The following is a 14,982-nucleotide window of genomic DNA, read 5'->3' on the forward strand; positions in this document are numbered from 1 at the left end:
GATTCCTGCCCCACTAATAACTGCAGACTGTGTGTAAAGTACAGCTCCTGTGCAGATTCCTGCTCCACTAATAACTGCAGACTGTGTGTAAAGTATAGCTAATGTGCTGACTCCTGCTCCACTAATAACTGCAGACTGTGTGTAAAGTATAGCTCCTGTGCAGATTACTGCTCCACTAATAACTGCAGACTGTGTGTAAAGTATAGCTTCTGTACAGATTCCTGCTCCACTAATAACTGCAGACTGTGTGTAAAGTATAGCTCCTGTACAGATTCCTGCTCCACTAATAACTGCAGACTGTGTGTAAAGTATAGCTCCTGTGCAGATTCCTGCTCCACTAATAACTGCAGACTGTGTGTAAAGTATAGCTCCTGTGCAGATTCCTGCTCCACTAATAACTGCAGACTGTGTGTAAAGTACAGCTCCTGTGCAGATTCCTGCTCCACTAATAACTGCAGACTGTGTGTAAAGTATAGCTCCTGTGCATATTCCTGCTCTACTAATAACTGCAGACTATGTGTAAAGTATAGCTCCTGTACAGATTCCTGCTCCTCTAATAACTGCAGACTGTGTGTAAAGTATAGCTCCTGTACAGATTCCTGCTCCACTAATAACTGCAGACTGTGTGTAAAGTATAGCTCCTGTGCAGATTCCTGCTTCACTAATAACTGCAGACTGTGTGTAAAGTATAGCTCCTGTAAAGATTCCTGCTCCACTAATAACTGCAGACTGTGTGTAAAGTATAGCTCCTGTGCTGACTCCTGCTCCACTAATAACTGCAGACTATGTGTAAAGTATAGCTCCTGTGCAGATTCCTGCTCCACTAATAACTGCAGACTATGTGTAAAGTATAGCTCCTGTTCAGATTCCTGCTCCACTAATAACTGCAGACTGTGTGTAAAGTACAGCTCCTGTGCAGATTCCTGCTCCACTAATAACTGCAGACTATGTGTAAAGTATAGCTCCTGTGCAGATTCCTGCTCCACTAATAACTGCAGACTGTGTGTAAAGTATAGCTCCTGTGCAGATTCCTGCTCTACTAATAACTGCAGACTGTGTGTAAAGTATAGCTCCTGTACAGATTCCTGCTCCACTAATAACTGCAGACTGTGTGTAAAGTATATCTCCTGTGCAGATTCCTGCTCCACTAATAACTGCAGACTATGTGTAAAGTATAGCTCCTGTACAGATTCCTGCTCCACTAATAACTGCAGACTGTGTGTAAAGTATAGCTCCTGTGCAGATTCCTGCTCCACTAATAACTGCAGACTATGTGTAAAGTATAGCTCCTGTACAGATTCCTGCTCCACTAATAACTGCAGACTGTGTGTAAAGTATAGCTCCTGTGCAGATTCCTGCTCCACTAATAACTGCAGACTGTGTGTAAAGTATAGCTCCTGTGCAGATTCCTGCTCCACTAATAACTGCAGACTGTGTGTAACGTATAGCTCCTGTACAGATTCCTACTCCACTAATAACTGCAGACTGTGTGTAAATTATAGCTCCTGCGCTGACTCCAGCTCCACTAATAACTGCAGACTGTGTGTAAAGTATAGCTCCTGTGCAGATTCCTGCTCCACTAATAACTGCAGACTGTGTGTAAAGTATAGCTCCTGTACAGATTCCTGCTCCACTAATAACTGCAGACTGTGTGTAAAGTATAGCTCCTGTACAGATTCCTGCTCCACTAATAACTGCAGACTGTGTGTAAAGTATAGCTCCTGTAAAGATTCCTGCTCCACTAATAACTGCAGACTGTGTTTAAAGAATAGCTCCTGTACAGATTCCTGCTCCACTAATAACTGCAGACTGTGTGTAAAGTATAGCTCCTGTACAGATTCCTGCTCCACTAATAACTGCAGACTGTGTGTAAAGTATAGCTCCTGTACAGATTCCTGCTCCACTAATACCTGCAGACTCTGTGTAAAGTATAGCTCCTGTACAGATTCCTGCTCCACTAATAACTGCAGACTGTGTGTAAAGTATAGCTCCTGTGCAGATTCCTGCTCCACTAATAACTGCAGACTGTGTGTAAAGTACAGCTCCTGTGCAGATTCCTGCTCCACTAATAACTGCAGACTGTGTGTAAAGTATAGCTCCTGTGCATATTAATGCTCTACTAATAACTGCAGACTATGTGTAAAGTATAGCTCCTGTGCAGATTCCTGCTTCACTAATAACTGCAGACTGTGGGTAAAGTATAGCTCCTGTGCAGATTCCTGCTCCACTAATAACTGCAGACTGTGTGTAAAGTATAGCTCCTGTGCTGACTCCTGCTCCACTAATAACTGCAGACTATGTGTAAAGTATAGCTCCTGTGCAGATTCCTGCTCCACTAATAACTGCAGACTGTGTGTAAAGTATAGCTCCTGTGCAGATTCCTGCTCCACTAATAACTGCAGACTATTTGTAAAGTATAGCTCCTGTACAGATTCCTGCTCCACTAATAACTGCAGACTGTGTGTAAAGTATAGCTCCTGTGCGGATTCCTGCTCCACTAATAACTGCAGACTATGTGTAAAGTATAGCTCCTGTACAGATTCCTGCTCCACTAATAACTGCAGACTATGTGTAAAGTATAGCTCCTGTGCAGATTCCTGCTCCACTAATAACTGCAGGACTGTGTGTAAAGTATAGCTCCTGTTCAGATTCCTGCTCCACTAATAACTGCAGACTGTGTGTAAAGTACAGCTCCTGTGCAGATTCCTGCTCCACTAATAACTGCAGACTATGTGTAAAGTATAGCTCCTGTGCAGATTCCTGCTCCACTAATAACTGCAGACTGTGTGTAAAGTATAGCTCCTGTGCAGATTCCTGCTCTACTAATAACTGCAGACTGTGTGTAAAGTATAGCTCCTGTACAGATTCCTGCTCCACTAATAACTGCAGACTGTGTGTAAAGTATATCTCCTGTGCAGATTCCTGCTCCACTAATAACTGCAGACTATGTGTAAAGTATAGCTCCTGTACAGATTCCTGCTCCACTAATAACTGCAGACTGTGTGTAAAGTATAGCTCCCGTGCAGATTCCTGCTCCACTAATAACTGCAGACTATGTGTAAAGTATAGCTCCTGTACAGATTCCTGCTCCACTAATAACTGCAGACTGTGTGTAAAGTATAGCTCCTGTGCAGATTCCTGCTCCACTAATAACTGCAGACTGTGTGTAAAGTATAGCTCCTGTGCAGATTCCTGCTCCACTAATAACTGCAGACTGTGTGTAACGTATAGCTCCTGTACAGATTCCTACTCCACTAATAACTGCAGACTGTGTGTAAATTATAGCTCCTGCGCTGACTCCAGCTCCACTAATAACTGCAGACTGTGTGTAAAGTATAGCTCCTGTGCAGATTCCTGCTCCACTAATAACTGCAGACTGTGTGTAAAGTATAGCTCCTGTACAGATTCCTGCTCCACTAATAACTGCAGACTGTGTGTAAAGTATAGCTCCTGTACAGATTCCTGCTCCACTAATAACTGCAGACTGTGTGTAAAGTATAGCTCCTGTAAAGATTCCTGCTCCACTAATAACTGCAGACTGTGTTTAAATTATAGCTCCTGTACAGATTCCTGCTCCACTAATAACTGCAGACTGTGTGTAAAGTATAGCTCCTGTACAGATTCCTGCTCCACTAATACCTGCAGACTCTGTGTAAAGTATAGCTCCTGTACAGATTCCTGCTCCACTAATAACTGCAGACTGTGTGTAAAGTATAGCTCCTGTGCAGATTCCTGCTCCTCTAATAACTGCAGACTGTGTGTAAAGTATAGCTCCTGTACAGATTCCTGCTCCACTAATAACTGCAGACTGTGTGTAAATTATAGCTCCTGTACAGATTCCTGCTCCACTAATAACTGCAGACTGTGTGTAAAGTATAGCTCCTGTACAGATTCCTGCTCCACTAATAACTGCAGACTGTGTGTAAAGTATAGCTCCTGTGCAGATTCCTGCTCCACTAATAACTGCAGACTGTGTGTAAAGTATAGCTCCTGTACAGATTCCTGCTCCACTAATAACTGCAGACTATGTGTAAAGTATAGCTCCTGTGCAGATTCCTGCTCCACTAATAACTGCAAACTATGTGTTAAGTATAGCTCCTGTACAGATTCCTACCCCACTAATAACTGCCGACTGTGTGTAAAGTATAGCTCCTGTGCAGATTCCTGCTCCACTAATAACTGTAGACTGTGTGAAAAGTATAGCTCCTGTGCAGATTCCTGCTCCACTAATAACTGCAGACTGTGTGTAAAGTATAGCTCCTGTACAGATTCCTGCTCCACTAATAACTGCAGACTATGTGTAAAGTATAGCTCCTGTGCAGATTCCTGCTCCACTAATAACTGCAGACTGTGTGTAAAGTATAGCTCCTGTGCAGATTCCTGCTCTACTAATAACTGCAGACTGTGTGTAAAGTATAGCTCCTGTACAGATTCCTGCTCCACTAATAACTGCAGACTGTGTGTAAAGTATATCTCCTGTGCAGATTCCTGCTCCACTAATAACTGCAGACTATGTGTAAAGTATAGCTCCTGTACAGATTCCTGCTCCACTAATAACTGCAGACTGTGTGTAAAGTATAGCTCCTGTACAGATTCCTGCTCCACTAATAACTGCAGACTGTGTGTAAAGTATAGCTCCTGTACAGATTCCTGCTCCACTAATAACTGCAGACTGTGTGTAAAGTATAGCTCCTGTAAAGATTCCTGCTCCACTAATAACTGCAGACTGTGTTTAAAGAATAGCTCCTGTACAGATTCCTGCTCCACTAATAACTGCAGACTGTGTGTAAAGTATAGCTCCTGTGCAGATTCCTGCTTCACTAATAACTGCAGACTGTGTGTAAAGTATAGCTCCTGTGCAGATTCCTGCTCCACTAATAACTGCAGACTGTGTGTAAAGTATAGCTCCTGTGCTGACTCCTGCTCCACTAATAACTGCAGACTATGTGTAAAGTATAGCTCCTGTGCAGATTCCTGCTCCACTAATAACTGCAGACTGTGTGTAAAGTATAGCTCCTGTGCAGATTCCTGCTCCACTAATAACTGCAGACTATTTGTAAAGTATAGCTCCTGTACAGATTCCTGCTCCACTAATAACTGCAGACTGTGTGTAAAGTATAGCTCCTGTGCGGATTCCTGCTCCACTAATAACTGCAGACTATGTGTAAAGTATAGCTCCTGTACAGATTCCTGCTCCACTAAATAACTGCAGACTGTGTGTAAAGTATAGCTCCTGTGCAGATTCCTGCTCTACTAATAACTGCAGACTATGTGTAAAGTATAGCTCCTGTGCAGATTCCTGCTCCACTAATAACTGCAAACTATGTGTTAAGTATAGCTCCTGTACAGATTCCTACCCCACTAATAACTGCCGACTGTGTGTAAAGTATAGCTCCTGTGCAGATTCCTGCTCCACTAATAACTGTAGACTGTGTGAAAAGTATAGCTCCTGTGCAGATTCCTGCTCCACTAATAACTGCAGACTGTGTGTAAAGTATAGCTCCTGTACAGATTCCTGCTCCACTAATAACTGCAGACTGTGTGTAAAGTATAGCTCCTGTACAGATTCCTGCTCCACTAGTAACTGCAGACTGTGTGTAAAGTATAGCTCCTGTAAAGATTCCTGCTCCACTAAAAACTGCAGACTGTGTGTAAAGTATAGCTCCTGTACAGATTCCTGCTCCACTAATAACTGCAGACTGTGTGTAAAGTATAGCTCCTGTACAGATTCCTGCTCCACTAATAACTGCAGACTGTGTGTAAAGTATAGCTCCTGTACAGATTCCTGCTCCACTAATACCTGCAGGCTCTGTGTAAAGTATAGCTCCTGTACAGATTCCTGCTACACTAATAACTGCAGACTGTGTGTAAAGTATAGCTCCTGTGCAGATTCCTGCTCCTCTAATAACTGCAGACTATGTGTAAAGTATAGCTCCTGTACAGATTCCTGCTCCACTAATAACTGCAGACAGTGTGTAAAGTATAGCTCCTGTGCAGATTCCTGCTCCACTAATAACTGCAGACTGTGTGTAAAGTATAGCTCCTGTGCAGATTCCTGCTCCACTAATAACTGCAGACTGTGTGTAACGTATAGCTCCTGTACAGATTCCTACTCCACTAATAACTGCATACTGTGTGTAAATTATAGCTCCTGCGCTGACTCCAGCTCCACTAATAACTGCAGACTGTGTGTAAAGTATAGCTCCTGTGCAGATTCCTGCTCCACTAATAACTGCAGACTGTGTGTAAAGTATAGCTCCTGTACAGATTCCTGCTCCACTAATAACTGCAGACTGTGTGTAAAGTATAGCTCCTGTAAAGATTCCTGCTCCACTAATAACTGCAGACTGTGTGTAAAGTATAGCTCCTGTACAGATTCCTGCTCCACTAATAACTGCAGACTGTGTGTAAAGTATAGCTCCTGTACAGATTCCTGCTCCACTAATAACTGCAGACTGTGTGTAAAGTATAGCTCCTGTACAGATTCCTGCTCCACTAATACCTGCAGACTCTGTGTAAAGTATAGCTCCTGTACAGATTCCTGCTCCACTAATAACTGCAGACTGTGTGTAAAGTATAGCTCCTGTGCAGATTCCTGCTCCACTAATAACTGCAGACTGTGTGTAAAGTATAGCTCCTGTACAGATTCCTGCTCCACTAATAACTGCAGACTGTGTGTAAAGTATAGCTCCTGTGCAGATTCCTGCTCCACTAATAACTGCAGACTGTGTGTAAAGTATAGCTCCTGTACAGATTCCTGCTCCACTAATAACTGCAGACTATGTGTAAAGTATAGCTCCTGTGCAGATTCCTGCTCCACTAATAACTGCAGACTGTGTGTAAAGTATAGCTCTTGTGCAGATTCCTGCTCCACTAATAACTGCAGACTGTGTGTAAAGTATAGCTCCTGTGCAGATTCCTGCTCCACTACTAACTGCAGACTGTGTGTAAAGTATAGCTCCTGTGCAGATTCCTGCTCCACTAATAACTGCAGACTATGTGTAAAGTATAGCTCCTGTGCAGATTCCTGCTACACTAATAACTGCAGACTATGTGTAAAGTATAGCTCCTGTGCAGATTCCTGCTCCACTAATAACTGCAGACTATGTGTAAAGTATAGCTCCTGTACAGATTCCTGCTCCACTAAAAACTGCAGACTATGTGTAAAGTAGAGCTCCTGTGCAGATTCCTGCTCCACTAATAACTGCAGACTGTGTGTAAAGTATAGCTCCTGTGCAGATTCCTGCTCCACTAATAACTGCAGACTATGTGTAAAGTATAGCTCCTGAACAGATTCCTGCTCCACTAATAACTGCAGACTGTGTGTAAAGTAGAGCTCCTGTGCAGATTCCTGCCCTACTAATAACTGCAGACTGTGTGTAAAGTATAGCTCCTGTGCAGATTCCTGCTCCACTAATAACTGCAGGACTGTGTGTAAAGTATAGCTCCTGTGCAGATTCCTGCTCCCACTAATAACCGCAGACTATGTGTAAAGTATAGCTCCTGTACAGATTCCTGCTCCACTAATAACTGCAGACTATGTGTAAAGTATAGCTCCAGTGCAGATTCTTGCCCCCACTAATAACTGCAGACTGTGTGTAAAGTATAGCTCCTGTGCAGATTCCTGCTCCACTAAATAACTGCAGACTGTGTGTAAAGTATATCTCCTGTGCAGATTCCTGCTCCACTAATAACTGCAGACTGTGTGTAAAGTATAGCTCTTGTGCAGATTCCTGCTTCACTAATAACTGCAGACTGTGTGTAAAGTATAGCTCCTGTACAGATTCCTGCTCCACTAATAACTGCAGACTGTGTGTAAAGTATAGCTCCTGTGCAGATTCCTGCTCCACTAATAACTGCAGACTGTGTGTAAAGTATAGCTCCTGTGCAGATTCCTGCTCCACTAATAACTGCAGACTGTGTGTAAAGTATAGCTCTTGTGCAGATTCCTGTTCCACTAATAACTGCAGACTGTGTGTAAAGTATAGCTCTTGTGCAGATTCCTGCTCCACTAATAACTGCAGACTGTGTGTAAAGTATAGCTCCTGTACAGATTCCTGCTCCACTAATAACTGCAGACTATGTGTAAATTATAGCTCCTGTACAGATTCCTGCTCCACTAATAACTGCAGACTGTGTGTAAAAGTATAGCTCCTGTGCAGATTCCTGCTCCACTAATAACTGCAGACCGTGTGTAAATTATAGCTCCTGCGCTGACTCCAGCTCCACTAATAACTGCAGACTATGTGTAAAGTATAGCTCCTGTGCAGATTCCTGCTCCACTAATAACTGCAGACTGTGTGTAAAGTATAGCTCCTGTGCAGATTCCTGCTCCACTAATAACTGCAGACTGTGTGTAAAGTATAGCTCCTGTACAGATTCCTGCTCCACTAATAACTGCAGACTATGTGTAAAGTATAGCTCCTGTGCAGATTCCTGCTCCACTAATAACTGCAAAATATGTGTTAAGTATAGCTCCTGTACAGATTCCTGCCCCACTAATAACTGCAGACTGTGTGTAAAGTATAGCTCCTGTGCAGATTCCTGCTCCACTAATAACTGCAGACTGTGTGTAAAGTATAGCTCCTGTGCAGATTCCTGCTCCACTAATAACTGCAGACTGTGTGTAAAGTATAGCTCTTGTGCAGATTCCTGCTCCACTAATAACTGCAGACTGTGTGTAAAGTATAGCTCCTGTACAGATTCCTGCTCCACTAATAACTGCAGACTATGTGTAAATTATAGCTCCTGTACAGATTCCTGCTCCACTAATAACTGCAGACTGTGTGTAAAGTATAGCTCCTGTGCAGATTCCTGCTCCACTAATAACTGCAGACCGTGTGTAAATTATAGCTCCTGCGCTGACTCCAGCTCCACTAATAACTGCAGACTATGTGTAAAGTATAGCTCCTGTGCAGATTCCTGCTCCACTAATAACTGCAGACTGTGTGTAAAGTATAGCTCCTGTGCAGATTCATGCTCCACTAATAACTGCAGACTGTGTGTAAAGTATAGCTCCTGTGAAGATTCCTGCTCCACTAATAACTGCAGACTGTGTGTAAAGTACAGCTCCTGTGCAGATTCCTGCTCCACTAATAACTGCAGACTGTGTGTAAATTATAGCTTCTGCGCTATCTCTAGCTCCACTAATAACTGAAGAGTGTGTGTATATTATAGCTTCTGCGCTGAATCTAGCTCCACTAATAACTGCAGACTGTGTGTAAAGTACAGCTCCTGTGCAGATTCCTGCTCCACTAATAACTGCAGACTATGTGTAAAGTAGAGCTCCTGCGCTGACTCCTGCTCCAATAATAACTGCAAACTGTGTGTAAAGTATAGCTCCTGTACAGATTCCTGCTCCACTAATAACTGCAGACTGTGTGTAAAGTATTGCTCCTGTACAGATTCCTGCTCCACTAATAACTGCAGACTGTGTGTAAAGTACAGCTCCTGTGCAGATTCCTGCTCCACTAATAACTGCAGACTGTGTGTAAAGTATAGCTAATGTGCTGACTCCTGCTCCACTAATAACTGCAGACTGTGTGTAAAGTATAGCTCCTGTGCAGATTACTGCTCCACTAATAACTGCAGACTGTGTGTAAAGTATAGCTTCTGTACAGATTCCTGCTCCACTAATAACTGCAGACTGTGTGTAAAGTATAGCTCCTGTACAGATTCCTGCTCCACTAATAACTGCAGACTGTGTGTAAAGTATAGCTCCTGTGCAGATTCCTGCTCCACTAATAACTGCAGACTGTGTGTAAAGTATAGCTCCTGTGCAGATTCCTGCTCCACTAATAACTGCAGACTGTGTGTAAAGTACAGCTCCTGTGCAGATTCCTGCTCCACTAATAACTGCAGACTGTGTGTAAAGTATAGCTCCTGTGCATATTCCTGCTCTACTAATAACTGCAGACTATGTGTAAAGTATAGCTCCTGTAGAGATTCCTGCTCCTCTAATAACTGCAGACTGTGTGTAAAGTATAGCTCCTGTACAGATTCCTGCTCCACTAATAACTGCAGACTGTGTGTAAAGTATAGCTCCTGTGCAGATTCCTGCTTCACTAATAACTGCAGACTGTGTGTAAAGTATAGCTCCTGTATAGATTCCTGCTCCACTAATAACTGCAGACTGTGTGTAAAGTATAGCTCCTGTGCTGACTCCTGCTCCACTAATAACTGCAGACTATGTGTAAAGTATAGCTCCTGTGCAGATTCCTGCTCCACTAATAACTGCAGACTATGTGTAAAGTATAGCTCCTGTTCAGATTCCTGCTCCACTAATAACTGCAGACTGTGTGTAAAGTACAGCTCCTGTGCAGATTCCTGCTCCACTAATAACTGCAGACTATGTGTAAAGTATAGCTCCTGTGCAGATTCCTGCTCCACTAATAACTGCAGACTGTGTGTAAAGTATAGCTCCTGTGCAGATTCCTGCTCTACTAATAACTGCAGACTGTGTGTAAAGTATAGCTCCTGTACAGATTCCTGCTCCACTAATAACTGCAGACTGTGTGTAAAGTATATCTCCCGTGCAGATTCCTGCTCCACTAATAACTGCAGACTATGTGTAAAGTATAGCTCCTGTACAGATTCCTGCTCCACTAATAACTGCAGACTGTGTGTAAAGTATAGCTCCTGTGCAGATTCCTGCTCCACTAATAACTGCAGACTATGTGTAAAGTATAGCTCCTGTACAGATTCCTGCTCCACTAATAACTGCAGACTGTCTGTAAAGTATAGCTCCTGTGCAGATTCCTGCTCCACTAATAACTGCAGACTGTGTGTAAAGTATAGCTCCTGTGCAGATTCCTGCTCCACTAATAACTGCAGACTGTGTGTAACGTATAGCTCCTGTACAGATTCCTACTCCACTAATAACTGCAGACTGTGTGTAAATTATAGCTCCTGCGCAGACTCCAGCTCCACTAATAACTGCAGACTGTGTGTAAAGTATAGCTCCTGTGCAGATTCCTGCTCCACTAATAACTGCAGACTGTGTGTAAAGTATAGCTCCTGTACAGATTCCTGCTCCACTAATAACTGCAGACTGTGTGTAAAGTATAGCTCCTGTACAGATTCCTGCTCCACTAATAACTGCAGACTGTGTGTAAAGTATAGCTCCTGTAAAGATTCCTGCTCCACTAATAACTGCAGACTGTGTTTAAAGTATAGCTCCTGTACAGATTCCTGCTCCACTAATAACTGCAGACTGTGTGTAAAGTATAGCTCCTGTACAGATTCCTGCTCCACTAATAACTGCAGACTGTGTGTAAAGTATAGCTCCTGTACAGATTCCTGCTCCACTAATACCTGCAGACTCTGTGTAAAGTATAGCTCCTGTACAGATTCCTGCTCCACTAATAACTGCAGACTGTGTGTAAAGTATAGCTCCTGTGCAGATTCCTGCTCCACTAATAACTGCAGACTGTGTGTAAAGTACAGCTCCTGTGCAGATTCCTGCTCCACTAATAACTGCAGACTGTGTGTAAAGTATAGCTCCTGTGCATATTAATGCTCTACTAATAACTGCAGACTATGTGTAAAGTATAGCTCCTGTACAGATTCCTGCTCCTCTAATAACTGCAGACTGTGTGTAAAGTATAGCTCCTGTACAGATTCCTGCTCCACTAATAACTGCAGACTGTGTGTAAAGTATAGCTCCTGTGCAGATTCCTGCTTCACTAATAACTGCAGACTGTGTGTAAAGTATAGCTCCTGTGCAGATTCCTGCTCCACTAATAACTGCAGACTGTGTGTAAAGTATAGCTCCTGTGCTGACTCCTGCTCCACTAATAACTGCAGACTATGTGTAAAGTATAGCTCCTGTGCAGATTCCTGCTCCACTAATAACTGCAGACTGTGTGTAAAGTATAGCTCCTGTGCAGATTCCTGCTCCACTAATAACTGCAGACTATTTGTAAAGTATAGCTCCTGTACAGATTCCTGCTCCACTAATAACTGCAGACTGTGTGTAAAGTATAGCTCCTGTGCGGATTCCTGCTCCACTAATAACTGCAGACTATGTGTAAAGTATAGCTCCTGTACAGATTCCTGCTCCACTAATAACTGCAGACTATGTGTAAAGTATAGCTCCTGTGCAGATTCCTGCTCCACTAATAACTGCAGACTGTGTGTAAAGTATAGCTCCTGTTCAGATTCCTGCTCCACTAATAACTGCAGACTGTGTGTAAAGTACAGCTCCTGTGCAGATTCCTGCTCCACTAATAACTGCAGACTATGTGTAAAGTATAGCTCCTGTGCAGATTCCTGCTCCACTAATAACTGCAGACTGTGTGTAAAGTATAGCTCCTGTGCAGATTCCTGCTCTACTAATAACTGCAGACTGTGTGTAAAGTATAGCTCCTGTACAGATTCCTGCTCCACTAATAACTGCAGACTGTGTGTAAAGTATATCTCCTGTGCAGATTCCTGCTCCACTAATAACTGCAGACTATGTGTAAAGTATAGCTCCTGTACAGATTCCTGCTCCACTAATAACTGCAGACTGTGTGTAAAGTATAGCTCCTGTGCAGATTCCTGCTCCACTAATAACTGCAGACTATGTGTAAAGTATAGCTCCTGTACAGATTCCTGCTCCACTAATAACTGCAGACTGTGTGTAAAGTATAGGTCCTGTGCAGATTCCTGCTCCACTAATAACTGCAGACTGTGTGTAAAGTATAGCTCCTGTGCAGATTCCTGCTCCACTAATAACTGCAGACTGTGTGTAACGTATAGCTCCTGTACAGATTCCTACTCCACTAATAACTGCAGACTGTGTGTAAATTATAGCTCCTGCGCTGACTCCAGCTCCACTAATAACTGCAGACTGTGTGTAAAGTATAGCTCCTGTGCAGATTCCTGCTCCACTAATAACTGCAGACTGTGTGTAAAGTATAGCTCCTGTACAGATTCCTGCTCCACTAATAACTGCAGACTGTGTGTAAAGTATAGCTCCTGTACAGATTCCTGCTCCACTAATAACTGCAGACTGTGTGTAAAGTATAGCTCCTGTAAAGATTCCTGCTCCACTAATAACTGCAGACTGTGTTTAAATTATAGCTCCTGTACAGATTCCTGCTCCACTAATAACTGCAGACTGTGTGTAAAGTATAGCTCCTGTACAGATTCCTGCTCCACTAATACCTGCAGACTCTGTGTAAAGTATAGCTCCTGTACAGATTCCTGCTCCACTAATAACTGCAGACTGTGTGTAAAGTATAGCTCCTGTGCAGATTCCTGCTCCTCTAATAACTGCAGACTGTGTGTAAAGTATAGCTCCTGTACAGATTCCTGCTCCACTAATAACTGCAGACTGTGTGTAAATTATAGCTCCTGTACAGATTCCTGCTCCACTAATAACTGCAGACTGTGTGTAAAGTATAGCTCCTGTACAGATTCCTGCTCCACTAATAACTGCAGACTGTGTGTAAAGTATAGCTCCTGTGCAGATTCCTGCTCCACTAATAACTGCAGGACTGTGTGTAAAGTATAGCTCCTGTACAGATTCCTGCTCCACTAATAACTGCAGACTATGTGTAAAGTATAGCTCCTGTGCAGATTCCTGCTCCACTAATAACTGCAAACTATGTGTTAAGTATAGCTCCTGTACAGATTCCTGCCCCACTAATAACTGCCGACTGTGTGTAAAGTATAGCTCCTGTGCAGATTCCTGCTCCACTAATAACTGTAGACTGTGTGAAAAGTATAGCTCCTGTGCAGATTCCTGCTCCACTAATAACTGCAGACTGTGTGTAAAGTATAGCTCCTGTACAGATTCCTGCTCCACTAATAACTGCAGACTGTGTGTAAAGTATAGCTCCTGTACAGATTCCTGCTCCACTAGTAACTGCAGACTGTGTGTAAAGTATAGCTCCTGTAAAGATTCCTGCTCCACTAAAAACTGCAGACTGTGTGTAAAGTATAGCTCCTGTACAGATTCCTGCTCCACTAATAACTGCAGACTGTGTGTAAAGTATAGCTCCTGTACAGATTCCTGCTCCACTAATAACTGCAGACTGTGTGTAAAGTATAGCTCCTGTACAGATTCCTGCTCCACTAATACCTGCAGGCTCTGTGTAAAGTATAGCTCCTGTACAGATTCCTGCTACACTAATAACTGCAGACTGTGTGTAAAGTATAGCTCCTGTGCAGATTCCTGCTCCTCTAATAACTGCAGACTGTGTGTAAAGTATAGCTCCTGTACAGATTCCTGCTCCACTAATAACTGCAGACAGTGTGTAAAGTATAGCTCCTGTGCAGATTCCTGCTCCACTAATAACTGCAGACTGTGTGTAAAGTATAGCTCCTGTGCAGATTCCTGCTCCACTAATAACTGCAGACTGTGTGTAACGTATAGCTCCTGTACAGATTCCTACTCCACTAATAACTGCATACTGTGTGTAAATTATAGCTCCTGCGCTGACTCCAGCTCCACTAATAACTGCAGACTGTGTGTAAAGTATAGCTCCTGTGCAGATTCCTGCTCCACTAATAACTGCAGACTGTGTGTAAAGTATAGCTCCTGTACAGATTCCTGCTCCACTAATAACTGCAGACTGTGTGTAAAGTATAGCTCCTGTAAAGATTCCTGCTCCACTAATAACTGCAGACTGTGTGTAAAGTATAGCTCCTGTACAGATTCCTGCTCCACTAATAACTGCAGACTGTGTGTAAAGTATAGCTCCTGTACAGATTCCTGCTCCACTAATAACTGCAGACTGTGTGTAAAGTATAGCTCCTGTACAGATTCCTGCTCCACTAATACCTGCAGACTCTGTGTAAAGTATAGCTCCTGTACAGATTCCTGCTCCACTAATAACTGCAGACTGTGTGTAAAGTATAGCTCCTGTGCAGATTCCTGCTCCTCTAATAACTGCAGACTGTGTGTAAAGTATAGCTCCTGTACAGATTCCTGCTCCACTAATAACTGCAGACTGTGTGTAAATTATAGCTCCTGTACAGATTCCTGCTCCACTA

The sequence above is a fragment of the Bombina bombina genome, chromosome 5 (assembly GCF_027579735.1).
Source record: "Bombina bombina isolate aBomBom1 chromosome 5, aBomBom1.pri, whole genome shotgun sequence".
In the NCBI taxonomy this organism is placed as follows: Eukaryota; Metazoa; Chordata; class Amphibia; order Anura; family Bombinatoridae; genus Bombina; species Bombina bombina.